Here is a 27063-nt window from a genome sequence, read left to right on the forward strand (position 1 = left end):
TGAAATGGAAGTTCCTCTAAAGACTCCTTTATTCTGGAACCTTTTTAATCATTTCACATTTACTTTGATCAAAAGTTAAAGCACTCTCTCAACCATATAAAAACAAAGCATGCAAATTAACACAGGAGATAAGGCAGCTGGATTTGGTTTTGGACATCTCACTCATATCATTTCTCATCATTACGGCAAGAACAATGATTACTGCCAACACTTCCCAACACATGAAAATTACACAAACGAAACTCTAAATTATGGAGACCTCAAAATAGAACAACCAAAGCATAAATAAAACAAGAGTAATTCATGATAGGGGTGAGGGGGTAAGGAAGGGTGCTGATGGTGGTTTTGGACCCCATCCAAACTATCATTAATTATCTTGGGACGGCCTACCCCATAATCATTTTGCAGACCCTAAACTAAAAGCCCTCATTATTGTTCCTCTCCTCTTCTCTCCCATTATAACCACTTTTATTCCCACTCTATCCTCCCCATACACATTTTTCCTTGTTTTCTTCTATCTTAAACCAGATTAGTTTCCTACCAAATTGCTTTGTTTTGTTTCTATTCAATTGGACATAAAGTTCAAGAGTGATATCTAAACATACTTGTATGTAATCTAGAATATATATTTATGTACCAATCATGTGTTTTATCCTCTATAAATTAACACCCTTTGTTCCCTTTGTCCCTCACTTCCTCATCCCTAAACTCACCCTTTTCATATCGCTACTCCTTCTATAATCCAGACTCTGCTTCCTCCACCACCCAAACCACCCTCCTTCAGCAACACTTTTAAACCATTCAATCAATATCAAACTTCATTTGTAATAAACACTTTTAAATAATTAAAAATAACATCAGCTTTGCAGCCATACAATTCAAATAATTAATGACAAATAAAAAGTACAGAATCAATTATCTTAGTTAGTAACCACTTTGGTTTTTTAAATTCTTTTAAAAGGAAAGCATTTTATTGATTTTATAACACTCTTGATTCTGAAATACTTTACAATCTCAGTACATGAGGAAAGAATGGATCAGATTGACAAAATAAGGGTCATGGCCAGATCATCTCCATTTGACGAGCTTCTGATGGTTCAATGTTTAAAGCAGAAGGGTAAGGTGGTGCCAATCACAAGTGATGCCACAAATGACGCACCTGCTCTAAAAGAAGTACATATTGGACTCTCCAAGGGAATAGAAGGCACTGAAGTGGAAAAGGACAGCTTTGGCTCTAGCCATAGAGGAACCTACTAATGTTCTATTGAAGATGCCACCTGTAGGTAGAGTTGAGCCACTGATAACTACACTTATGTGGAGGAACCTGATTTCACAGGCATTGTACCAAGTTATGGTACAACTGGTTTTAGAATCCACAACTCACATAATATACTTTATATATCCATATTAACCTCGGGATGAGTTAAAAATGGATGCCATTTACCTTGAGTTTATCTATTTTTTTAGATTTAAAAAGACTAATCATGGGAAAGACCACCATATATGGTATTACCCTGTTGGAATCATAATGTACTTGCTTATAAAACCAAAGTGAAACGAAATGATGTTAAGCTCAACATGAGTTAAAGGAAATGCCATTTAGCTATTCTAAGAAGAAGTTCATTTTTATGGGACTGACACTACAAATTGCCATCAACTCAACCATACAAGTTTGCACTCACATTTAAATTAATTTCCTAAATAAACTCATGAACCACATTTGCATTGTAGGATCATCAATCTATAACATTATTTATTTTCTAATAATGAAGGAATAAATTTGTTTAATAAGAAGACTGGTACATATATTCTAAATGATATAAACCTCAATCTGGATTATGTATTTTACTACTGCAACTTGAAGAGAAGCAAAACCAACATCAACATAGGGCTGACCCAGATACAGAAAATCAAGGTTAAGTAATGATTGAGACAATCAACAATTATATTGTGGACTGTTTAAGAGACCTCACAGAAGTACAGGTTTTAATATTTCTTAGGATGAAGTTTTCACCATGATCACTAACTGCATATATAAAATTTAGTTTCCAATGACTAGTTTTCCTCACTACTTCACATAGCTCTGATGTTCAGATCACAAGTGTTAAAGACAGGTACAACTACTTACCCAACTTTGTCTCATGTTAGATCAAAATTTTATCATAATATTGCTCTTAAAAAGTTACAAACAAAAGACAACTTAAAAAATATCATTTCCTATTATTCCAATGATGAAGATCAATTTCCTTTGACTAAACTGTCAAAATTAAGTTCCTATTATGTATATTTACTTCAGATCCCACTATTTTTAGTATTTCTTGATATACGTTACATTAAAAATATATTGGTAAGTGTATGTATAATTTACTGGTATTAAAATATACTTACTGCTGAAAAAATGTTTCAAGTTTTAACTTAACATTTTCATGTTTAAAGTTCTATTAGGAATTACTTTTTGAGGAAGTTTTTGGTTATTTTGAGCTAAATAGAACTTGTGTACATAGTTTAGTCACTGTTTCAGGTGTCTGTTGTACATTTTCCACCTTCACTATTGCATTATTGTCAATTTCATGATGTGTATATATGTAGAAATTTCTGAACTGAGTACACAATTTTCCAACTACCTTTTACACTCCTTTCATTGTTGGATAGGTATCTTATATGTTCAAACATTGTGCACCTATTCTGGCACATTCTATAGTTAGAGACATTTGACCCTAATTGTTTGATTCTAGTGTGATCCACTTGTGTAAGCTACATTGTACAACTTGTGGACATTTTTGTTAGTGCCAATTATTTTGAGCACACTTGAGGTACCAAAGGAAAATGTAGTTAAGTTTGGTGTTGAAGAAAAGTAGGAGTGGTTGTTGTATTGTGGTGTGAAAGGTGAATGGTGAAGCGGAAGTCTTAGTGTTAATAGAGGGAACTTCCAGGGGAGACAGAGTGTGGGAAAATAAGAGATGAAGAAAGGATAACAATAAGATATAGAATGGAGAAATAGAAAAGAGAAAGAATAAATTAAGTGAAATAGAAGTAGAAGTAAGGTCAATGGCAGTGTGATAATAAATTGGTCATGAGTTTAAAGGAGTGAGAAAAGGCAAATGTTGTGGACTGTATTATTCTCTTTCGGATTTAATAATGAGATAGGAAGATGGGAAATTTTGCATAGCGAAAAACAACATTCCAGGAGTAGGAAATGGGTGGGGTTTTAAGTTCAAGAAATATCCCATTTGGTAGGATCTTTAATTATCCCTCACTATTCAATTGCTCTATTTCAGAATCATGTTCTAGGTCCATTAACAGAACATAAAGTTAAATCCTTATAACTAAAACATACATAAATTCAGAACCATAGAATGATAAATGTTGATAAAATTTTATATAGGTGACACATAGATATAGGCCAAGGACAACTAAAAAGAGCACTGGTATCCTTCTAAATTCTAAGGTGTCAGACAAGGCACCAATTATTAGAATCAGACATATATCAAATCAACACGTTTCTAATTTTCCTACTTCTGTCACATTTTAGGCTGATTTTTATAGTCTTTCATTGCACTCATAACACGATGATGGTGTTTGAGTCAAGATCCATGTTTGGGAAACTGAGAAAGTGGAGGCCAAGTGGCCCAGTATGAAATTGTGTAAATGGTAAATGAGAGAGGGAAAATAAAAGGTAACTGTAAAGTTATTTCTGGTCATGGTGAAGGGCACACTTAATTGGTTTAAAGGTAAGAAAAAGAAGGGTATTGTGCATTGAGTACATTGTATGAATATAATATTATATTGAACAAGAGGACTCAACCTAAAGAGAATAAAACCTCTAGGCTGATGTTGATTTGGTTATGAAGTCTGGGAACTTAATTTGTTGGTTCACTTAGTACTAGTTTAGTTCTGAATAAGGAATTGTAAATTAGACTAAGAAACTGTGCAACAAACAAGCGATTGAATCATAAGTATTGGTTGGATTACTTGGTTGTAATGTATAGATTCAGATAAAACAACCAGAAAATTCAATACATAGTTTTGACATAGTGATGTACAGTTTCATATCAAATCATCAAGAAGTAGAAGCATCCACAGCACTAAAAGAGGAACTTGTAAATGCAGTTAACTACAGCGGTGGAAGTTAGCAAACCTGATAAAAAGCTCCACAGCACCCTCTGCAATGGCAGCCCCAGCCCAAGTAGACCACCACTTAAAGCAGCATCCACAACACGTCACCACCGCAATGCCCTCGTCACGCTATCCACGAAGCACGACCCCTGCTGCCACAACCACAATCCAATATAGAATGACTTGCAAGGAATTGCAAAAAATTGGAAGCAGGAAAACAAATATCAATCAATTATGTAGCAAGCCCAAAACCTAAAATTCACATGAACAGAACACTAACCTTAATGCAATCCTAGCGGCAACACCCTCCCTACTCCACGGCAGCCGCAATAAATGCCCCAATCACCGTCCACGAACACCCTTCCCGGAGAATCACTCAACAAAAGCTCCAAGCGTACCGAATGAAGGAGGACACCTCAGTCACCAACCATCCCTACTCCACGGCAGTCGCCATAGTCACCAACCGTCCTCACACCGTCAACGACAACCGGTGTCCCGCCTCACTAACACGACCGAAGGAAGGATGACGCAGTTACGCCCTGACAACAATCGTGAGCACACTGACACAATGCGCTTGAGGAGAGGATTCGTAGGGAGAGGGAAATAGGGTTTGGTCGACGAGCTCGAAATGGGAGAGGGAAAACAGATGTTTTGGTTTTAATTCACCCTCATACATACTAACGGCCTAAGACCCTCGGTATTTAAAATCACCACTTAATTACCGACTGCCTAAGGACCTTCGGTAATCATCTATCTGACCGTCGGTAATGCACTTTTACCGAAGGCCGTGAAGCCGTTTGTAAATACCCTTTGGTAATACGCCAATTTCTTGTAGTGAATCAAATTGTGGTAGATCCAAAAGATCAAGAGAAGACGTCATTCACATATCCATTTGGTGTATTTACTTACAGAAAGATGCCATTTGGATTATGTAATGCTCCAACTACATTTCAAAGGTGTATGCAGGCAATATTTTCGGATCTCTTAGAAAAGTGTATTAAAGTCTTCATGGATGATTTTCGGTGTTTGGAGATTCTTTCCAAAGGTGTTTGGCTAATCTTGATATTGTCCTCAAGAGATGTGTTCAAACGAATCTTGTGCTTAATTGGGAGAAATGTCATTTTATGGTAACAGAAGGAATTGTGTTAAGTCACAAGATTTCTGCTAGGGGGATTGAAGTAGATAAAGCCAAAGTAGAGGTCATTGAGAAACTTCCACCACTAACAAATATAAAGGGAATTAGAAGTTTTTTAGGCCATGCTGGGTTTTGTAGAAGATTTATCAAAGACTTCTCTAAAATTGCTAAACCATTGAGTAATTTTCTTGTTAAAGATGTACCCTTTGTGATGAATGAAGAATGTTTAAAAGCTTTTGACATCTTGACAAGCAAATTGGTTTCGCCCCAATGATTGTAGCTCCAGATTGGAATCAAAATTCTGAATTAATGTGTGATGCTAGTGATTATGCAATAGGAGTTATGCCTGGTCAAATAAAAGAGAAGGTATTTCACACTATCTATTATGCTAGCAAAGTTTTGAATGATGCCCAGTTGAACTATGCTACTACTGAGAAGGAGTTTTTTGCTATAGTTTATGCCTTGGAGAAATTTAGACCTTATCTCATTGGGTCTAAGGTGATTATCTACACGGATCATGCAGCCATAAAGTATTTATTGACAAAGTCAGATTCTAAGCCACGTTTGATTAGATGGGTGCTTTTATTACAAGAATTTGGTGTGGAAATCCGTGATAAAAAAGGTGTGAGAATTTGATTGCTGATCACCTATCTTGGTTAGTTAATAGTGAGGTTACAAGTAAGGAAAAAGAAATCTGGGAGTCATTTTCAGATGAGACATTCTTGTATGTTCAACAAAGGCCATGGTTTGCTGATATGGTTAAATTCAAAGTTGCAGAAGTAATCCTAGAGGATCTCAATTGGCAACAAAGAAAAAAAGTTTTACATGATGCCAAGCAGTTTATTTGGGATGATACTTGTTCAAAATTGGAGAAGATAATCTTCTGAGGAGGTGTGTGACAAATGAAGAAGTAGAAGGATTTCTATGGCACTGTCACGATTCACCCTATGGGGGACATTTTAATGGAGAAAGAACAACAACGAAAGTTCTCCAGTCAGGATTTTATTGGCCTACACTATTTAAAGATGCTCATAACCATGCCAGAAATTGTGATAAATGTCAAAGAACTGGGGCTATTTCAAAACATCATGAGATGCCATTACAAGGCCTTTTAGAGGTTGAAGTCTTTGATTGTTCGAGTATTGATTTTGTAGGACCTTTTCCACCATCTTTAGACAATGAATACATATTGGTGGCAGTGGATTATGTGAGTAAATGGGTGGAAGCATTGGCTTGTCCCAAAAATGATGTCAGCACTGTGAGTAAGTGGCCCCAGTCTCTATTGTTCAGCTCCCTTTCAAATTAAGGAGCCAAGGATGGTATATTGGCCATCTTTCGCACCATCAGCATTCTCCTTCCCTCCACAGTTGGGAAGTATCTCTCATGAGTTGTAGTTCTAAACTTATTACAGTAGAACTGCTCCTTCTCCTTCCTCTTGGTTCCTTGGTCCTTGCTACCAAGAGTTTTGATCCTTTTTCCTAATGAGGAGGCCATTCCTGCACATAGAGATTCACAAAACAAACACAGAAATCATCAAGCATTAGTCCCTAAAAATCAACAAACTCTTCTCATTCAGGCTGAGGGAAAAATAGAGAGCCCTCAGCGCAACCTACATAGAACCGAACAGCCAAGAAACAGAACAAACAAGAAATCAACCACTACGGCGAGCGGTGCTGTCAAGCGTGGCTTGACTGCATTTTTCACTTTCCAATTCCATTTCTACTCAGTCCAAACCACAATTAGCACAATTTAATCGGTCCAAACAGTGGCAAATCATGCATAGACAGTACCAATCATCAAAAATCAAGCTTTTTCATCAACATTCATCAAAAATCAAACTTTTGAGAGATTAAAACACTAGATGGCATGACTTACTTGGTTGGAGACAAAGGATTAGTAGATAATGCTCAAACAAATGGAAGAAATGTGAACTTCTAGCAGCCACACACTTCAAAACCCCAAACTTGAATGGTTGAATGGTGGAAAATGGGTGAGAACTAAGGTTCTTGGTGGAAGAATGAGGGGGAAACTGATGAGAGAACTTAGGAGGAGTGTTTAGGGAGGCTAGAGTAGAAGAAATCTAAGAAAGGGGGCTTGGGCGAAACCCTAGGGTATAAAAAAAATGAATTGGGCCGAAATCCCGCTTGAGCCTTACTTAAAAACCCAAATGTGCAGATCGCGCCGCCCGGTCGCCCCTCAGGGGGCGCTTGAGCGGCAAGCGAAATTTGTTTCCTTTTTCTTTTTGGCTTGTTTTGGGTATTCCTGGCCATGGGTTCTAAGATTCAACTTAGAATTTTCAAGTTTCTTTTCCCTAGCTCACACAACAACACTCGACTCAAACAATTAATCTCTCTCTACCCTTCAAACATTCAGTTATTACAAACTATGCACACTGGAATCAAGCAAACACAAAAGAAATAGAGACAAAATTCAAATGACAAAAATCCAAACTAAAGAAACAATAACAAAATAAAAGTTTTTAAAACCCTAGGCTGCCTCCCAGTAAGCGCTTCTTTAACGTCACTAGCTTGACCCAATAAGCTTATGTCACATTTTTTATCTTGGTGTCATCTTTTCCTTCTCCACACCAACTGATCTTCAGTAGCTTCTTGTTCACCTTTTTGAATCTCCTGGAAATTGGAGATTCAATCTCTATTAGTCCATCAATTCTGAGTTCTTTCACAACCCATAACTTTTTGTTGAATCTCATTCGGATGCCTGGTCTAAGTTATTCATGTTTCTCCAAGGAGTCTTGATGAACACTTTTTCCTTTGTTGTCTTTTTCTTCTTCCTTTACCTGTGACACAAAACACTTTTTACCATTCTTTCCTGGCTTGGCAGCTTTAGTACTAATCTCTGGTGCATCTCCACATGCAGCTTTGAGACTAGTCTTCTTCACTTGGATTTGTTGCTCAACATTGAAGACATTGAAAATCACCTCTTCCTCCTAGTCCTTAAGTGATATAACTCCATCATCAACATTGATGATCACCTTAGTCGTTTTCATGAATGACCTTCCAAGAATAATGGGGATCTCCAAATCTTTCTCCATCTCCATTACTACAAAGTCTACCAGGAATTTGAGGTTGTCAGTTTGAACCATCACATCTTCCATCACACCATAGGGCCTTTTGGTGGATCCATTCGCCATAAACAGAGTCATCCTTGCAGGCTTGACTTCAAGACCACCAATCTTTTCAAGAAAAGATAGGGGCATCAAATTGATACTAGACCCTAAATCAATTAGGGCTTTCCCTATTTTATGGCTCCTAACAGTGCAAGGAATGGTGAAACTTCCTAGATATTTAACCTTTGGAGGAAGTGAATTCTATAAGATCACACTGCACTCTCCTTGTACCTCAATTGTTTCCTTCTCTAGATATTTCTTTCTTTTGAGGAGTTTCTTAAAAAACTTAGCATATTCAGGAATCTGTTGCAATGTTTCAGTCACAGGAATTTTAATCCCCAATTTTCTATAGATTTCTTCAAAGCACCCTAATTGCATCTCTTTTTCTTTTTTGGAACACTCCTCAAGGTGAGAAAGATTTTTCTCAAGTTTTTCTTTTTTTCTCTCAACCTCTTCTTTTTCTTTTCTCTTCTTTTACAATCTTTTCTTTTTCTTTTCTCTCAACTTCAATTTTTCTCTCTTCTTTTTCTTCTCTCTCTTTTAACTCAACTTTTTCTATTCTCTCTACTTCTTTCTCTTTCTCCCTCTCATCTTTTATGCTCACAATAACCTTGCATTCTTCCTTAGGGTTAACTTCAGTATTAGCCCTGAAACTTTTGGTAGGTATCTCTTCCAATTTTTTGGCTATTTGACCAACCTACATCTCCAGATTTCTAATAGCAGCTGTAGTGCTTTTCTGATTGGAGAGAGTTGCCTGCATGAACTGTTGGAGAGTCTCCTCAAGTTTTGTAGTTCTGTCAACTAGAGAGGGTTGTTGTTGCCACTATTGTTGTTGATGTTGTGGTGGTCTGAATTGTCCACCAGATTGCCCAAATTGACCTTGTCCCATGCTCGGATGAGATTTCCACCCTTGATTGTAATTGTTAGGGCGAAACTGGTTGCCATGTAGTTAACTTCTTCATTGAGATTCTCAAGCAATAATTCCAATTGTTGAGAAAGCTTTTTTGTCAATAATTCCAATTGTTGAGTAATAATCTTGTTTTGAGCAAGCAGGTGTTAACACTTCGGCAAGTGTACCGAATCGTATCAAGTAATAATAAATGGTAAGACCAAGTATCGTTTCCCAAGAGACTCATGGCGTAAACAGTTATGTGATTTCTTGATTAAATAAGACTTGTAAACGAAATCATTGTGTTTATATTGCGGAAAATAAACATGAATGCAAGTGTTGATCAATTGGATTGAAAGATGCAAAGGTGGTTGATATTAAATATGGAACGATTATGCTATTGGGGTTCCCGACTTATCCTATCCACTCTCATGTATATATGAATTAATCTTCTTCATTAATGTTAATGCCACTTTGTAATTTACCTTAAACCTGATGTCTCGGTGAAGAAAGCCTAATCCTAATTACTAGTTCACAATGTCTTGTCTCCCTAGCAATTAGTCATGCATTACATTCGCACAGAAGCTTAAAGGAAACCAACCCTCTTATCCCTATGTCTAAGTAATATTACTTTTGGGACAATTTCCCCAGTTCTAGATTTCTCCGTATGTGTCCATATCGACAAAATCAATTATCATGCTATGAATGAGTTAAACAAAGCAAACATAGAGTATAGAGGAAAAACCCTAACAATTAATGAAGTAAAGCATTTATAATCAAGAATCAATTCAATACATGAGAGTTTCAAAGGATTACATCGTTTTCCCAACAACAATGGAGGTTTAGTTCACCAAAGACATGGTGAAACTAGATGAAAATAATGAAAAGAATGAAAGATAGAACCCTAAAAGTTGAAGATCAGAGCTTCCGCATCCAAAATCCGCCTCCGAGGGGTGAAAGGAGTGTATTTTCACCTCATTTTGTCCAAAGATAGACCCTCTAGGTTGACTAAACCCTTATATAGTTTATAAAAATAACAAAAAACTGACCTAGGCCCAAGTCGACAGCACTAGGCGTTGGAAATTACGCTATGCGGTAGGTGCGACACTCAGAATGACGCTCAGCGATGGCGCCCAGGCGTGAAACAGTGAGCTCAACAATAAACTCTGGCGCTCAGCGGTAGAAATGCCGCTCAGCGGTGATTGCGATACTTGGATTAGCCCTCAGCGATGACACTTAGGCATCAGAAAGAGAACTCAAGAGCATGCTTGGTGCTCAGCGGTGAAAATGGCGCTGAGCGGTGGGTGGGATTCTTCTTTTGTGCAATTTTTCTTCCTTTATTAAGTCCAACTCCTTGCTACTTCAACTTCTTTCATCCAATTCCTCTAAATTCCTGCCAAAACCAGGAAAACCAAGCATAAAACCAATAATACCACCTTCAACTCTCTTATTCTCTTAACTTAAGCAAAAACATGATTTCAAGCTAGACTCTAAGTCATATAAGTTGTTTTTAGTATCAAAATCAAGTATAAAAATAATGGTATTTCAACCGTTATCACAACCCCACACTTAGAACTTTGCTTTCCTCAAGCAAACCAGATTTAACTCAGTCTTTCACCAATCAATACAATGGTTCAACACATTCTAAAACTCTTTCTTTCAAGACAAGTAATTACTCAAATCAGCTCATCAAACAGAATTCAGTCAAGATGCACACATGCCTTGATTCAAAATAACTCATCATGGTGTTCACATATTACATAATATCCAACAGATGTTATTCTCATGAATGATCAATTAACTAAGCATAAATGTAATCATGTGCTCATGGAATCATTCCTCACCAGATAAAGTGTTTCACTCAATCACACAAGTGTATATAGAGGTCACTCATTCACTCTACTATCACAATGTCACATGAATCAACTTTGCATTTCATTTAACCACAATCAAACACACTCACAAGCAAGCATCATCACAAGGACTTTTCTATGGCTTATAATGTGGTTGGGTTAAGAAGAAAATTGGTTTTTCTGGATCACAAAATCCTTGAGTTAAGAGAGTCATTTATACTTTCATCATTTAAACACAACCATTCTTACTTATTCCCAACTTTCCCTTGCATTGAGCTTTTCTTTTCTTTCTTTTTTCTCTTGCTTTTCATTTGCTTAATACTTAGCCCAATGCTTTTTATTTTCCCTTTTTAGACTTTCCAACAACCCCAAACTTGAACCTTTATGAATACCACACAACTATTCTCAACTTAACTCAAGGTAAAGATTTTCAAAAAGGGTTTTCATATCATGTTCAAGGCTAAAGGTTCAAAGGATAGAACACATTGTGCTCCCTTTTATTGGGCTAAAATCATGTATTGGCTAAAAAGGGATAACAACAAATGGCCTTGATCATATGACACATGCAAGCAATTGATTCAATCACAAAAACCTGGGCAAAGTCATTCATGCTTTCAAAGTAATACCAATCATTCACAAACTAGAGTTCAAAACCTCACATATAGGCTCATTCAACATTCCATATATTCCAGATACACATCCTGCTTAATATCATAATCACTGTTACAACATCATGCATCTGTTCACATAACTTGTGAACAACCACCTGCATATCAGCATATGGTGCACAATCTCAACATCAATCAATATTCAAGCATCATCAAGCAATACTCATCATGCATAAGTGATGAGTCGTTATTTCTTGAATTATATTTAGTTTATTGCACTTAAATAAACCAAGGAATTATGTTTAATTGTCTATTATTTCCCCGTTTTCTGAATTCTGCTTAATTTGGTCGGAAATTCGTAATTGTGCTAATTTGGGTTTTCTGAGCTGATTAAGTGCATTTCTGGTTGCAGGAAAGTTGTGGAAACATCATCTAGAGCATTGGGATATGGCGTGACACACTCAAAGGCTCAACATTTAGTCATTTAGATTCTAATTAAAATTGTAATTTCGTTTTCTAGAAGCCCTTAATTAGAATTAGGTGTTTTGGACCCTTTTAGGGGCAATTTTGTAAAAAGACCCATTTGTAGGACATGTGCCTTTTTGATTAGGGTTTTTAATTGATTGTGGACCCCATTTGGAGGAGAAACTCTCGGCATTTTAGAGAGCCTTAGCCAACCACACAAAAAGACTCTTACACACTTCATTTTTTTGACGTTTTTGAGCTTTTCTCTCTTAGGGTTTCTTGTATGAACACTCTTATGGAGAGCTTGACTTGGGTGTCTCATTTTTGGCCATTTCAATGAGCAAGATGCAGATTTTCTTCTTCTCTTAATTTACTCTTGGTTTTCTTAGCTTATTGGTGGTGAAAAACTATTCATTTCCACTTCCATTTGCTTGTTCTTGATGCTTGAAGTTTGAGTTTTGGAGCTTGTCTTTGCATTTCCATGGTGGATGTTGGGTTTGAGTAACTTTATATTTCGTTTTCCTCTCCCTTTGCTGCTGTTCCTCTCGGTTTTTATCTCATTCTATATGGTTGGATGATAAAAATGAAGTTCTATGTAGTTTTAGGTTGAAGAGAGCTTAAGATGATGTGTGGGTGTTGTCGGTTTAACTCTTTTCTTGCATTTTTCGGTTTTGATGCTTGAGACAAGGTTGGGATCAGATCTTGGTGATGTTATGGAGGCTGGACAGAACTGGAATTAATGGTCTAAGTATTATTTTCGTTTTTGCAAAGAAACTTGAAGAAATGGTAGTGTTAAAGATGGGTTGATGAGTAGAAGTTTGGGTTTATTGTTCTTGTGTTCATTTGCAACTTTAACTTTGGTTTCTTGAAGTTGTTCTCTGTATGGAAGAGTGGAAGAAAGCTTTTGGATGCATAATTCTTGAAGAAAAACCGTTTGGAGTTTGTAGGAGAGAGGAAATTGCTTCATTTCATTTTTACCACTTTTGGACCAACACAAAAGATGCTTGTTTTGACCCAAGGAATGTTTCCACTTTGAGATTTGGCCTTTGCTTGTTCCAGCCGTGAATTGCAATGAGAAATGGAGGTTTTTAGAGTTTGTTTTCATTTGATTTAGCTTACTTGGCACATTGGTAGGAGCACCCATGGTATCTTCCATTTCCACATTGGTCTTTGAAGCATTCTTTGGCATTTCCACTTGGTGGTTCACGTAAATTGTGTGCTTTGGTGTATAAAATCATTTCTTTGCTGCATGGAAGGAGAGAGGGGACGGTCTTGGAGAGTGTGGAAGGCACATGCTTAATTTCTTGAAAAATGGTGCACATGGGAGAAGAAGTCAACACATTTTATGGCTTATTTAAGGTGAAATTGAAGTTTGACTTGGGTGCATGATGACTCACGGCCATGTGTTCTTTCTTTGGCCAATTTGACTTTTAAATTCATTTGTTAATTGCCATTATGACAAGTAATTTGCTAGGATTAAATTAGGCTTGTTGGTTTCTTTGGTTTTTAATTAATTTAATTAATAGGTTGAGTTTATGTGTTTGAGTTAGTGTTGCATTTAATTATTTTTAACTGTGTTTGTTAATCAGTTTGTAACAGTGTTTGATGTTTGAATGTTATCTAAGGCTTTTAATAGTCCTAGTTTAATAACCATGCTAGCTTAAATTAGTTTGTTTGCATCTGTGTCTTTATTAAGTTCTTTAATTTTTGCAAAACCTTTTCAAACCCCCCCTAATGTGTTCGACCTATTACCTGAACCACAATTGGTCCTTGAGAGACGACCTAGGAGTCACTTCCTAGCACTATACTGCATTCTTTTATGCAATCAACTTTTGTGGGAGGTGCGACCTTCTCATCAAAATGGACCACACTTAGTCTTTTGCACTCTTGTGCAAAACCAAGACGAAAACCAGGGAACTACTCAAACATGAGGAAGGTGACACAGACTCGACAGACAGACAACAAAGACTCCAAAACAGGAACACAGTTGTACAATTCTCACAAAATGTGGACAGTAAAAGGTATAGGCAGAATCCCACACAGAGTCAATGAAAGCAGATACTCAAATAATCGTCCAAACAGTTCAGTACAAGGAAAACAGTCAATCAGTTCAAGAGATGAATCAAAGGCAACAGAACCTCACAGATGCACACAATCAGTGTTTCTGTCAAGTGTTTAAGGTAAATCAATGTCACTCAATGCACTCAAGAAAGCAAACACAAGTAGACTTGGCAAGCCTCTAATATCAACACTCAAGCACATACACATGTTCAAATCAAAAGGTCTTTTCATGGTTGTAATGGGGCCAAGGACAAGGGAGGATATATCTGGATAAGAAGCTACAAACCATAAGGAACAGAGGAACAATGGGGAACAAGTGTAAACACATTCAAACACACCCACAACCTCTAATTCCATCATCTTTTGACTCCATTATTCATAAAAAAAAAATTCATTTTTTTTACTGTTTTTTTGCTCTCTTTTTTTTTCATCCTGTCTCTTTTCTTTACTCTATTCAGCATACAATTTCAAGAGACAAGATACACCACATATTTACAAAAACACGATAAGAAGAGGACTCACTAGCCAATTCATCTGAAACTCCCAGGAGACCACACTTATTCCCAAAACAATTTCAAAGCTCCAAAATTCCCTAAGGCTAAGGTAATAATGGTTTTTCACTTAGGGCTGGTGTATGAGCTTCAAAACAAAGAAATGAGGAAAGTATGGGCTCAAAAGGGTTATCAGTGGATCAAAATAGGGTAGGCTCATTTGGCTCTAGAGGCTCAACAACAAAATGCCTTTATCACTTTCAAACATGCATATCAATCAAGAATCATCAAAAAGAGTCAAGCCAAGGCATATGTGCAGGCAATCAAGAGACATATCACACACAAGAAAGAACATAAAGTGGCTCAAATTCTCACACAGGGTAATTCTGCCACAATCAATTCAACTCTCAAAAATAATAACCATCTTCCCAAGCAAAGAAAAGCAAGGATTTCAAACAAATAAGTATCAATCAAGTGAAGGAAATGATAAGTCTACAACCCAAACAAAGTCCAGAATTGAAGAGAAAAATGCAAAACTGTATACAAGACACGACAAAAACTACCTAGAAAAGAAAAAAAAAATTTTAACACGGAAAATAAAAACTAACAAAGAAAAATCAGAATCTTCCCCAATAGACCACACTTAAACTACACAGTGTCCTCAATGTGTCATAAGCATAAGATCAGAAATCAGAACAATCAACACATCATGGACAAGTGCAATAAAAGTAGGAAAGGGAGGAGAAGAGAAAAGGAAAACTCCCTTGATCATGGTGGCAGTTGCCAATTTTGGACCTTCAAGGAGATGTTTTCCACCACAGGATTCAGCAAACAAGTTTTGAGGAGGAACAACTTCATCAGTACTGCCATATCATCCAAAACGAGATGTTTCTTCTTTCTTCTCCCAGCAAACTGTTCCATAAGTAGCTTTCCTTCCACTGGCAGTTGTTCAGTGTGTGACACCGGAATGGAGATCTCTGGCTCAGTCAAAGAAGTAGCAGTACACTCTCCTTCATTAATCATGATTTCCTTAATGTCAGCACCTGTATTCTCATTTATTTCTGCAGCATGGTCATCAAACTCACAATTAATAGCATCTATTATACGCTTAGAATCTGTCTGTAACACATAATCAATTTCAATACAAATCGGGCAAGAACCAGATTCACAATCACATTCAAAGTTCTCAGAGAACTGTGTCAGATCAAAGTTCAGTCCTAACTCTATAGAGTTATCAGATTGCACAGTTTCTACCTCAAAATCAATATTGATATATGCATCATCAACAGAATCAAAGGTCAGTTCAAGGCTATTATCATTCAAAATTTCATCACGGCAATCATGTCCATTCAAAACAACCTTTAGACCAATGGGTTCAATGGCTGATACTGAATCAAAAATTTTAGAATGGTCAATCAAATCTGTATCAGTATCAGTCATGAATCCTATAGAATCAGTGTGCATCAAATCACAGGCATTTGAATGTATAAGCAAATCAGGTAAAGTGTTTGGAATCTCAAGTTCAGAATAAACCTGTTTTTGCTCATTGAAAATTTTCTTACCAATCTCCAAGTCATCAGTTGCATCCTCAAGGCTATCATTTAAATCAAGATCAGTGCAAGGATAGTGAACATCAGGTATGTCAATGTGCTCTACAGGGAATAATGAATCCACAACATGAGTGTGCACATGTATATCAATATCAGAATCCGGAACAGGCTTAAATGGTTCAAGTTTTACCAATTCAAAAACATTAAAATTTACTTGAACCTCAGATACATGAGTAGGGATTTCAAGTTTACAGTAAACCTGCTCAGGTTTTTCCTTTACTACCTCACTTGGATTTTGACCCGCCAGCTTGCATAGCAACTTCTTTGCCTCTGTTGGAGTTCTGTCCATCAAAGATCCATCAGCAGCTACATCCACTAATATCCTTTCATTGTCCAGGAGCCCTTCATAAAAGTAAATCAAGAGCAAATGCTCTGAAATTTGGTGGTTTGGACAGGCTGTGCAGAGCCTGTTAAACCTCTCCCAATAATCTGCCAGGCTTTCTTCTTGAAATTGCTCAATGGTAGTGATCTCCCTCCTAATGCTGATTACCTTTGCTGCTGGAAAGAACTTGTTGAGGAATCTCTGTTGTGTTTCTTGCCAACTATCAAAAGGATACTGGTATAGGAACCAGTCTCTTGCTGCACCTTGAAGGGACATTGGAAACACTTTCATCAACACTGTCTCCTTTGAAACACCAGGAGGCCTCATCGACAAACACACCAAACAAAACTCCTTGAGGTGCCTGTATGGATCTTCATGTGCCAACCCATGGAATTTGGGAAGACTCTTGATCAGATCATATATCCAGTCTTGAGAATCTGTCATCTCCTCTATTGTAGTGCAAAACCTGTCTCAGACCTGGACTTCCACTTCAAACAAAGATTAAACCAAACATCTAAAAACATAACATGGGGGAAAACCATTATTTACATAATTTGAAACTTCCAGAAACAACAACTAAATGCACAAAATACAAAAAAAATGATAAAAATCTAAACACACAAAAATCGATAAAAGAAGTAAACCCAAACAAGACTAACTAAACATCCTAAAACACATCACACAACACAACACAACACTAACACAACAAAAGACCTAAGACTGAACCGTTGGTCCCCAGCAACGGCGCCATTTTGATGAGAAGGTCGCACCTCCCACAAAATTTGATTGCATAAAAGAATGCAGTATAGTGCTAGGAAGTGACTCCTAGGTCGTCTCTCAAGGACCAATTGTGGTTCAGGTAATAGGTCGAACACATTAGGGGGGGTTTGAAAAGGTTTTGCAAAAATTAAAGAACTTAATAAAGACACAGATGCAAACAAACTAATTTAAGCTAGCATGGTTATTAAACTAGGACTATTAAAAGCCTTAGATAACATTCAAACATCAAACACTGTTACAAACTGATTAACAAACAGAGTTAAAAATAATTAAATGCAACACTAACTCAAACACATAAACTCAACCTATTAATTAAATTAATTAAAAACCAAAGAAACCAACAAGCCTAATTTAATCCTAGCAAATTACTTGTCATAATGGCAATTAACAAATGAATTTAAAAGTCAAATTGGCCAAAGAAAGAACACATGGCCGTGAGTCATCATGCACCCAAGTCAAACTTCAATTTCACCTTAAATAAGCCATAAAATGTGTTGACTTCTTCTCCCATGTGCACCATTTTTCAAGAAATTAAGCATGTGCCTTCCACACTCTCCAAGACCGTCCCCTCTCTCCTTCCATGCAGCAAAGAAATGATTTTATACACCAAAGCACACAATTTACGTGAACCACCAAGTGGAAATGCCAAAGAATGCTTCAAAGACCAATGTGCAAATGGAAGATACCATGGGTGCTCCTACCAATGTGCCAAGTAAGCTAAATCAAATGAAAACAAACTCTAAAAACCTCCATTTCTCATTGCAATTCACGGCTGGAACAAGCAAAGGCCAAATCTCAAAGTGGAAACATTCCTTGGGTCAAAACAAGCATCTTTTGTGTTGGTCCAAAAGTGGTAAAAATGAAATGAAGCAATTTCCTCTCTCCTACAAACTCCAAACGGTTTTTCTTCAAGAATTATGCATCCAAAAGCTTTCTTCCACTCTTCCATACAGAGAACAACTTCAAGAAACCAAAGTTAAAGTTGCAAATGAACACAAGAACAATAAACCCAAACTTCTACTCATCAACCCATCTTTAACACTACCATTTCTTCAAGTTTCTTTGCAAAAACGAAAATAATACTTAGACCATTAATTCCAGTTCTGTCCAGCCTCCATAACATCACCAAGATCTGATCCCAACCTTGTCTCAAGCATCAAAACCGAAAAATGCAAGAAAAGAGTTAAACCGACAACACCCACACATCATCTTAAGCTCTCTTCAACCTAAAACTACATAGAACTTCATTTTTATCATCCAACCATATAGAATGAGATAAAAACCGAGAGGAACAGCAGCAAAGGGAGAGGAAAACGAAATATAAAGTTACTCAAACCCAACATCCACCATGGAAATGCAAAGACAAGCTCCAAAACTCAAACTTCAAGCATCAAGAACAAGCAAATGGAAGTGGAAATGAATAGTTTTTCACCACCAATAAGCTAAGAAAACCAAGAGTAAATTAAGAGAAGAAGAAAATCTGCATCTTGCTCATTGAAATGGCCAAAAATGAGACACCCAAGTCAAGCTCTCCATAAGAGTGTTCATACAAGAAACCCTAAGAGAGAAAAGCTCAAAAACGTCAAAAAAATGAAGTGTGTAAGAGTCTTTTTGTGTGGTTGGCTAAGGCTCTCTAAAATGCCGAGAGTTTCTCCTCCAAATGGGGTCCACAATCAATTAAAAACCCTAATCAAAAAGGCACATGTCCTACAAATGGGTCTTTTTACAAAATTGCCCCTAAAAGGGTCCAAAACACCTAATTCTAATTAAGGGCTTCTAGAAAACGAAATTACAATTTTAATTAGAATCTAAATGACTAAATGTTGAGCCTTTGAGTGTGTCACGCCATATCCCAATGCTCTAGATGATGTTTCCACAACTTTCCTGCAACCAGAAATGCACTTAATCAGCTCAGAAAACCCAAATTAGCACAATTACGAATTTCCGACCAAATTAAGCAGAATTCAGAAAACGGGGAAATAATAGACAATTAAACATAATTCCTTGGTTTATTTAAGTGCAATAAACTAAATATAATTCAAGAAATAACGACTCATCACTTATGCATGATGAGTATTGCTTGATGATGCTTGAATATTGATTGATGTTGAGATTGTGCACCATATGCTGATATGCAGGTGGTTGTTCACAAGTTATGTGAACAGATGCATGATGTTGTAACAGTGATTATGATATTAAGCAGGATGTGTATCTGGAATATATGGAATGTTGAATGAGCCTATATGTGAGGTTTTGAACTCTAGTTTGTGAATGATTGGTATTACTTTGAAAGCATGAATGACTTTGCCCAGGTTTTTGTGATTGAATCAATTGCTTGCATGTGTCATATGATCAAGGCCATTTGTTGTTATCCCTTTTTAGCCAATACATGATTTTAGCCCAATAAAAGGGAGCACAATGTGTTCTATCCTTTGAACCTTTAGCCTTGAACATGATATGAAAACCCTTTTTGAAAATCTTTACCTTGAGTTAAGTTGAGAATAGTTGTGTGGTATTCATAAAGGTTCAAGTTTGGGGTTGTTGGAAAGTCTAAAAAGGGAAAATAAAAAGCATTGGGCTAAGTATTAAGCAAATGAAAAGCAAGAGAAAAAAGAAAGAAAAGAAAAGCTCAATGCAAGGGAAAGTTGGGAATAAGTAAGAATGGTTGTGTTTAAATGATGAAAGTATAAATGACTCTCTTAACTCAAGGATTTTGTGATCCAGAAAAACCAATTTTCTTCTTAACCCAACCACATTATAAGCCATAGAAAAGTCCTTGTGATGATGCTTGCTTGTGAGTGTGTTTGATTGTGGTTAAATGAAATGCAAAGTTGATTCATGTGACATTGTGATAGTAGAGTGAATGAGTGACCTCTATATACACTTGTGTGATTGAGTGAAACACTTTATCTGGTGAGGAATGATTCCATGAGCACATGATTACATTTATGCTTAGTTAATTGATCATTCATGAGAATAACATCTGTTGGATATTATGTAATATGTGAACACCATGATGAGTTATTTTGAATCAAGGCATGTGTGCATCTTGACTGAATTCTGTTTGATGAGCTGATTTGAGTAATTACTTGTCTTGAAAGAAAGAGTTTTAGAATGTGTTGAACCATTGTATTGATTGGTGAAAGACTGAGTTAAATCTGGTTTGCTTGAGGAAAGCAAAGTTCTAAGTGTGGGGTTGTGATAACGGTTGAAATACCATTATTTTTATACTTGATTTTGATACTAAAAACAACTTATATGACTTAGAGTCTAGCTTGAAATCATGTTTTTGCTTAAGTTAAGAGAATAAGAGAGTTGAAGGTGGTATTATTGGTTTTATGCTTGGTTTTCCTGGTTTTGGCAGGAATTTAGAGGAATTGGATGAAAGAAGTTGAAGTAGCAAGGAGTTGGACTTAATAAAGGAAGAAAAATTGCACAAAAGAAGAATCCCACCCACCGCTCAGCGCCATTTTCACCGCTGAGCACCAAGCATGCTCTTGAGTTCTCTTTCTGATGCCTAAGTGTCATCGCTGAGGGCTAATCCAAGTATCGCAATCACCGCTGAGCGGCATTTCTACCGCTGAGCGCCAGAGTTTATTGTTGAGCTCACTGTTTCACGCCTGGGCGCCATCGCTGAGCGTCATTCTGAGTGTCGCACCTACCGCATAGCGTAATTTCCAACGCCTAGTGTTGTCGACTTGGGCCTAGGTCAGTTTTTTGTTATTTTTATAAACTATATAAGGGTTTAGTCAACCTAGAGGGTCTATCTTTGGACAAAATGAGGTGAAAATACACTCCTTTCACCCCTCGGAGGCGGATTTTGGATGCGGAAGCTCTGATCTTCAACTTTTAGGGTTCTATCTTTCATTCTTTTCATTATTTTCATCTAGTTTCACCATGTCTTTGGTGAACTAAACCTCCATTGTTGTTGGGAAAACGATGTAATCCTTTGAAACTCTCATGTATTGAATTGATTCTTGATTATAAATGCTTTACTTCATTAATTGTTAGGGTTTTTCCTCTATACTCTATGTTTGCTTTGTTTAACTCATTCATAGCATGATAATTGATTTTGTCGATATGGACACATACGGAGAAATCTAGAACTGGGGAAATTGTCCCAAAAGTAATATTACTTAGACATAGGGATAAGAGGGTTGGTTTCCTTTAAGCTTCTGTGCGAATGTAATGCATGACTAATTGCTAGGGAGACAAGACATTGTGAACTAGTAATTAGGATTAGGCTTTCTTCACCGAGACATCAGGTTTAAGGTAAATTACAAAGTGGCATTAACATTAATGAAGAAGATTAATTCATATATACATGAGAGTGGATAGGATAAGTCGGGAACCCCAATAGCATAATCGTTCCATATTTAATATCAACCACCTTTGCATCTTTCAATCCAATTGATCAACACTTGCATTCATGTTTATTTTCCGCAATATAAACACAATGATTTCGTTTACAAGTCTTATTTAATCAAGAAATCACATAACTGTTTACGCCATGAGTCTCTTAGGAAACGATACTTTGTCTTACCATTTATTATTACTTGATACGATTCGGTACACTTGCCGGAGTGTTAACACCTGCTTGCTCAAAACAAGATTATTACTCAACAATTGGAATTATTGACAAAAAAGCTTTCTCAACAATTGGAATTATTGCTTGAGAATCTCAATGAAGAAGTTAACTACATGGGCAACCAGTTTCACCCTAACAATTACAATCAAGGGTGGAAATCTCATCCGAGCATGGGACAAGGTCAATTTGGGCAATCTGGTGGACAATTCAGACCACCACAACATCAACAACAATAGTGGCAACAACAACCCTCTCTAGTTGACAGAACTACAAAACTTGAGGAGACTCTCCAACAGTTCATGCAGGCAACTCTCTCCAATCAGAAAAGCACTACAGCTGCTATTAGAAATCTGGAGATGTAGGTTGGTCAAATAGCCAAAAAATTGGAAGAGATACTGATAACAGTTGAAAAACTGTTATTTTCATGCTTAAAATTGATACTAAAAGCAACCTTTAGACTTAGAAACTAGCTTGAAATCATACTTTTATCCATATTTTCAGAAATAAGAGAGCTGGACAGGTTTATGCTTGATTTCAGTGTTTTTGTGCAGGTTTTAAGGTGAATTTAGTGAAAGAAGTGAAGAAGGAGAGAGATAGAATCAGAAAAGGAATCGAAGAGTGCAAAAAGAAGAAGTCGAAGTCACCGCTCAGCGGCATTTTATCGCTGAGCGGCACTCAAGAGGTTGCGGGAGGTCCGCTGAGGGGCAAAATGGCCGCTGAGGGGAGAAAACGAGACGCGCAATCACCGCTGAGCGGTATTTTACCGCTGAGCGGCACTTTAATGGGCTTGGGCTTGACTTTTTGTAATTTACGAATGGTATTTAAGCTTTAGGGTTTCCTAGGGTTAGGTATCTTTGGCAGAAACGAGGCAAACACTCTCTCTTCCACCCCTTTGAAGGAGGATCTTGGATGCTCAGGCTACCTCTTCACCTTTTTAGGGTTTATTCTTTCATACTTTCATTGTAATTCATCTAGGTTCACCATGAATATGGTGAACTAAACCTTGTATGTTTGTTGGGGAATCAATGTAATCTCTTGAAGCTCTCATATATGGAATTTATGCTTGCATCTTAATCTAAGATTTATGCTTTCTTTCATCATTAGTTAGGGTTTTTCCTCTTTGCTCAATGCTTGCATAGTTTAACTCATTCAATGCATGATTATTGGTTTTGTCGATACGGACACGTACGGGGAAGTCTAGATCCGGGGAATTTCTCCCAATATTATATTGGTTGTCGTTAAGCTCCTGCACTTATGAACTAATCATTAGGAATGCTAGGAATTGTATGAACTCGTGATTAGGGAGAAGCCATCTAGAATGGTACTTTAGAGAGTGGCATTAACAATGATGATTTGAATGTTGAATTCCTAAAATGTATGAGAGTGGATGAGATGAAATTGACCCCCAACAACATATTCATTCATATATTTCATTGAAAGTGTTTATCTTTTGTCTTTGCCATTGATCAAATTTCATGCATACATGTTTATTTTCGTCTTTTGCATAATATAATCCAAATATTTCGTCTTTAAGTTTTAGTTAATCAAGAAACCACACAACTAAACTAGGCCGTGAGTCCTTTGGGAAGAACGATACTTGGTCTTACCAAGTTTATTACTTGAACGATTCGGTCATACTTGCCGATTGAAAAACAAGTTTGTGACATCATATTTTGGTGCTCATAAATTTGTCCATCAGATACCTACCAAAAGTTTCAGGGCTAATACTGAAGTTAACCCTAAGGAAGAATGCAAGGTTATTGTGAGCATAAAAGATGAGAGGGAGAAAGAGAAAGAAGTAGAGAGAATAGAAAAAGTTGAGTTAAAAGAGAGAGAAGAAAAAGAAGAGAGAAAAATTGAAGTTGAGAGAAAAGAAAAAGAAAAGATTGTAAAAGAAGAGAAAAGAAAAAGAAGAGGTTGAGAGAAAAAAAGAAAAACTTGAGAAAAATCTTCATCACCTTGAGGAGTGTTCCAAAAAAGAAAAAGAGATGCAATTAGGGTGCTTTGAAGAAATCTATAGAAAATTGGGGATTAAAATTCCTGTGACTGAAACATTGCAACAGATTCCTGAATATGCTAAGTTTTTTAAGAAACTCCTCAAAAGAAAGAAATATCTAGAGAAGGAAACAATTGAGGTACAAGGAGAGTGCAGTGTGATCTTATAGAATTCACTTCCTCCAAAGGTTAAATATCTAGGAAGTTTCACCATTCCTTGCACTGTTAGGAGCCATAAAATAGGGAAAGCCCTAATTGATTTAGGGTCCAGTATCAATTTGATGCCCCTATCTTTTCTTGAAAAGATTGGTGGTCTTGAAGTCAAGCCTGCAAGGATGACTCTGTTTATGGCGAATGGATCCACCAAAAGGCCCTATGGTGTGATGGAAGATGTGATGGTTCAAACTGACAACCTCAAATTCCTGGTAGACTTTGTAGTAATGGAGATGGAGAAAGATTTGGAGATCCCCATTATTCTTGGAAGGTCATTCATGAAAACGACTAAGGTGATCATCAATGTTGATGATGGAGTTATATCACTTAAGGACTAGGAGGAGGAGGTGATTTTCAATGTCTTCAATGCTGAGCAACAAATCCAAGTGAAGAAGACTAGTCTCAAAGCTGCATGTGGAGATGCACCAGAGATTAGTACTAAAGCTGCCAAGCCAGGAAAGAATGGTAAAAAGTGTTTTGTGTCACAGGTAAAGGAAGAAGAAAAAGACAACAAAGGAAAAAGTGTTCATCAAGACTCCTTGGAGAAACATGAATAACTTAGACCAGGCATCCGAATGAGATTCAACAAAAAGTTATGGGTTGTGAAAGAACTCAGAATTGATGGACTAATAGAGATTGAATCTCCAATTTCCAGGAGATTCAAAAAGGTGAACAAGAAGCTACTGAAGATCAGTTGGTGTGGAGAAGGAAAAGATGACACCAAGATAAAAAATGTGACATAAGCTTATTGGGTCAAGCTAGTGACGTTAAAGAAGCGCTTACTGGGAGGCAGCCTAGGGTTTTAAAAACTTTTATTTTGTTATTGTTTCTTTAGTTTGGATTTTTGTCATTTGAATTTTGTCTCTATTTCTTTTGTGTTTGCTTGATTCCAGTGTGCATAGTTTGTAATAACTGAATGTTTGAAGGGTAGAGAGAGATTAATTGTTTGAGTCGAGTGTTGTTGTGTGAGCTAGGGAAAAGAAACTTGAAAATTCTAAGTTGAATCTTAGAACCCATGGCCAGGAATACCCAAAACAAGCCAAAAAGAAAAAGGAAACAAATTTCGCTCGCCGCTCAAGCGCCCCCTGAGGGGCGACCGGGCGGCGCGATCTGCACATTTGGGTTTTTAAGTAAGGCTCAAGCGGGATTTCGGCCCACTTCATTTTTTTTATACCCTAGGGTTTCGCCCAAGCCCCCTTTCTTAGATTTCTTCTACTCTAGCCTCCCTAAACACTCCTCCTAAGTTCTCTCATCAGTTTCCCCCTCATTCTTCCACCAAGAACCCTAGTTCTCACCCATTTTCCACCATTCAACCATTCAAGTTTGGGGTTTTGAAGTGTGTGGCTGCTAGAAGTTCACATTTCTTCCATTTGTTTGAGCATTATCTACTAATCCTTTGTCTCCAACCAAGTAAGTCATGCCATCTAGTGTTTTAATCTCTCAAAAGTTTGATTTTTGATGAATGTTGATGAAAAAGCTTGATTTTTGATGATTGGTACTGTCTATGCATGATTTGCCACTGTTTGGACCGATTAAATTGTGCTAATTGTGGTTTGGACTGAGTAGAAATGGAATTGGAAAGTGAAAAATGCAGTCAAGCCACGCTTGACAGCACCGCTCGCCGTAGTGGTTGATTTCTTGTTTGTTCTGTTTCTTGGCTGTTCGGTTCTATGTAGGTTGCGCTGAGGGCTCTCTATTTTTCCCTCAGCCTGAATGAGAAGAGTTTGTTGATTTTTAGGGACTAATGCTTGATGATTTCTGTGTTTGTTTTGTGAATCTCTATGTGCAGGAATGGCCTCCTCATTAGGAAAAAGGATCAAAACTCTTGGTAGCAAGGACCAAGGAACCAAGAGGAAGGAGAAGGAGCAGTTCTACTGTAATAAGTTTAGAACTACAACTCATGAGAGATACTTCCCAACTGTGGAGGGAAGGAGAATGCTGATGGTGCGAAAGATCGCCAATATACCATCCTTGGCTCCTTAATTTGAAAGGGAGCTGAACAATAGAGACTGGGGCCACTTGGCAACCTACCCCTCGCCCGCCAACATTGCCATCATCAAAGAATTCTATACAAATGCAAAAGCATTGGGCGGAGAGAAAGAGACGTACTTTAACTACGTAAGGGGTAAGAAGGTTGCTTTTGATGATGACACCATTAATAGTTTTCTTGGTACATACTAGGAGGGGGAGCAATGCCTGTATGCAATGTCCATGATGGAAGGAGTGGACTATGATGAGGTGGAGCGGACTATGACGGCACGTTCAGAGAAACAGGACTAGGGCACCTATCCACATTATAAGACCCCATCTGACGCCCCTGGCAAAGTACTGGATGGCTTTCACTCATGCCAATATCCAGCCATGCTCCCATGTGTCAGACATCACTATCTAGAGGGCCATCTTCCTTTAATGTGTTCTCAAGGGTCTCAACATCAACATTGGGCAAGTTATAGCTGATGAAATCCAAAGTTGTGTCCGTGATGCAAGCAACAAGGCACCCCCGGGACACCCCTCCTTGATCACCCATCTTTGTGAGATTACAGGTATTGATGTGTCTAGACCACCACTGTAGCGTCCAAGAAAGGAGTTGGATGCAGCCTACTTTACACATTATTGTGCAGTGGATGAGCTAGGCCAACCAGTGCCACCACCACAACAGCCCATGGTACAAAGGAGAGCACCACCACCAGCCTAGGAGCCAGTTCATGAGGCCGCTCCTTTTCAGATGTGAGACATGTACCTATCTCTACTGGAAGCTAGACTGGCTACTGTATACACGGGCGAGTAGGAGTTGTTAAGGATACTGACGT

General features: G+C 37.5%; 1 pseudogene; it reads left to right on the plus strand.

Annotated features, from left to right (window-relative positions):
- LOC128194413 (uncharacterized) overlaps positions 1 to 27063 on the plus strand; it is a 137125-nt pseudogene that overhangs the window by 55298 nt on the left and 54764 nt on the right.

Source organism: Vigna angularis, chromosome 10 (assembly GCF_016808095.1).
Source record: "Vigna angularis cultivar LongXiaoDou No.4 chromosome 10, ASM1680809v1, whole genome shotgun sequence".
Taxonomy (NCBI): domain Eukaryota; kingdom Viridiplantae; phylum Streptophyta; class Magnoliopsida; order Fabales; family Fabaceae; genus Vigna; species Vigna angularis.